This window comes from Microtus pennsylvanicus, chromosome 11 (assembly GCF_037038515.1).
Source record: "Microtus pennsylvanicus isolate mMicPen1 chromosome 11, mMicPen1.hap1, whole genome shotgun sequence".
Lineage (NCBI taxonomy): Eukaryota > Metazoa > Chordata > Mammalia > Rodentia > Cricetidae > Microtus > Microtus pennsylvanicus.
In genome coordinates, this window is record NC_134589.1 from 70,527,812 (window position 1) to 70,530,900 (window position 3,089).

Sequence of the window (3,089 nt, forward strand, 5' to 3'; positions counted from 1 at the left end):
GTATGAATCAATTTATTACCAAGCCCAATTGCAAAGGTTTCTTTTTAATTTTGGGGGGGGGCAATCCTACTTTCTATATCTTTTTTTATGATTCATAGTGTCATGGGCCACCAAGGGCCCAGTATTCTTTTCTTTTTTTTAATTACTTTAAAAATAATACCAATCAAAATTCCCACTCCCTCCCCTCCTCCCACTTCCCTCCCACTCCCCCCCACACCCTCCCCTCCCAGCCTCCCCCAGCCCTAAGAGAGGGTAAGGCACCCTGCCCTGTGGGAAGTCCAAGGTCCCTCCCCACTCCATCCAGACTGAACAAGGTATGCATCCAAAGAGAATAGAATCCCAAAAAGCCAGTACATGCAGTAGAGACAAATCCCAATGTCATTGTCATTGGCCCCTCAGTCTGCCCCAATTGTCAACCACATTCAGAGGGACCAGTTTGATTCCATGCTCGTTCAAACCCAGTCTAGCTGGAGTTGGTGAGCTCCCATTAGCTCAGGCACACTGTCTCAATGGGTGTACCAACCCCTCGGGATCCTGACTTCCTAGCTCATATTCTCTCTCCTTCTGCTCTTCAGCTGGACTTTGGAAGCTCAGTCCAGTGCTCCGATGTGGGTCTCTGTCTCAATCTCCCTCCGTCTCCGAACAAAGGTTCTATGGTGATATTCAAGATAGTCATTAGTCTGACTACAGGACAAGGCCAATTCAGGCACCCCCTCCTCCACTGCCCAGGGTCCTAGCTGGGGTCATCCCCATGGACTTGTGGGAACCCCTCTAGAGCCAAGCCTCTTGCAAACCCCCAAATGGCTCCCTCAATTAAGATATCTCCTTTCTTGCTCCCATATCCATCCTTCCTCCATCTCAACCATCCCACTCCCCCAAGCTCTCTCTAAACCTCCCCTTCTCCCTTCTTTCTTTCCCTCTCCCCTTCTATATATGTTTCTCTTTGGGTTCGCCTTATTACTTAGCTTCTCCAAGATCATGAACTATAGGCTCAATGTCCTTTGCTTATGGCTAGTATCCACTAATGACTGAGTACAAACCATATTCATATTTTGGGGTCTGGGTTATCTCACTCAAGATAGTGTTTTCTAATTCTATCCATTTGCATGCAAAATTAGAGATGTCATTGTTTTTTACTGCTGAGTAGTACTCTAATGTGTAAATGTGCCACACTTTCTTTATCCATTCTACCATTGAGGAGTGATGGAGGAAGGTCATTGGCTAATAAAGAAACTGCTTGGCCTGATAGGTTAAAACATAGGTGGGTGGAGTAAACAGAAAAGAATGCTGGGAGGAAGAGGAAGTGAGGCAGACGCCATGCCTCCCCTCTCCAGGGCAGGCGCAATAAAGCAAGCCTCCAGGTCAGACATGCTGAATCTTTCCTGGTGAGACTGGTGCTACACAGATTATTAGAAATGGGCTAGTCAAAATATGAGAATTAGCCAGTTAGAGGCTAGAGCTAGTGGGCCAAGCAGTGTTTATATGAATACAGTTTGTGTGTCGTTATTTTGGGGCATAAGCTAGTCAGGCAGCTGGGAGCTGGGTGGCAGGAACGCAGCCCCGCCGCTCCCACTGCAGAGGAGCATCTAGGTTGTTTCTAGGTTCTGACTATTACAAATAATGCTGCTATGAACATAGTTAAACAAATGACTTTGTAGAATGATTGAGCATCTTTTGGGTATATGCCCAAGAGTGATATTGCTGGAACCTGAGATAGGTTGACTCCCAATTTTCTGAGAAACCACCACACCAATTTCCAAAGAGGTTGCACAAGTTTGCATTCCTACCAGCAATGGGTGAATGTTTGCCTTACTCCACATCCTCTCCAACATAGGCTATGTTTGGTGTTTTTGATTTTAGCCATTCTGACAGGTGTAAGAGAGTATCTCAAAGTTGTTTTGATTTGCATTTCCCTGATAGCCAATGTAGTTTAACACGTCCTTAAGTATCTTTTGAAATTCATCTGTTGAGAATTCTCTGTTTAGTTCAGTATACCATTTTTAATTGGGTTATTTAGAATTTTAATGTCTAATTTCTTGAGTTCTTTATATATTTTGGAGATCAGTCCTTTGTCTGATGTGGAGTTGGTGAAGATCTTCTCCCATTCGGTAGGTTGCCATTTTGTCTTATTGACAGTGTCCTTTGCTTTACAGAAGCTTCTCAGTTTCAGGAGGTCCCACTTATTATTGTTGCTCTTCTTGTCTGTGCTACTGGGGTTATACTTAGGAAGTGGTCTTCTCTTCCCACTCTCTCCTCTATCAAGTTCGGTGTGGTAGAATTTAATTCATTTGGACTTGAGTTTTGTACATGGTGATAGATATGGATCTATTTTCATTCTTCTTCAGGTTGACATCCAGTTATGCCAGCACCATTTGTTGAAGATGCTTTCTTTTTTATCTTCTTTTATAATTTTTATCTTTTTTTGTCAAAAATCAGATGTTCATAGGTGAGTGGATTAATATCCAGGTCTTCGATTCAATTCCATTGGTCAGCGTCTCTGTTTTTATGCCAATACCAAGCTATTTTCATTGCTGTAGCTATGTAATAGAGCTGGATGTCAGGGATGGTAATGACTCTGGAAGTTCCTTTATTGTATAGGATTGTTTTGGCTATCCTGGGTTTTTTGTTTTTCCATACGAAGTTGATTATTGTTCTCTCAAGGTCTGTGAAGTATTTTGTTGGGATTTTGATGGGATTGCATTGAATCTATACATTGCCTTTGGTAGGATTGCCATTTTTACTATGTTGATCCATCCTATCTAAGAGCATGGGAGATCTTTACATTTTCTGGTACTTCTTCAATTTCTTTCTTCAAAGACTTAAAGTTCTTGTCAAATAGATCTTTCACTTCCTTGGTTAGTGTTATCCCAAGATACTTTATGCTATTTGTGGGTATTGTGAAAGGTGATGTTTCTCTGATTTCCTCTCAGCTTCTTTATCCTTTGTGTATAGGAGGGCTACTGATTTTTTTTTAGTTGGTCTTCTATCCTGCCACATCACTGAAGGTATATTTATTAGCTGTAGGAGTTCTATGGTAGAACTTTTGGGGCCACTTATGTACACTATCATATCATCTGCAAATAACAAGA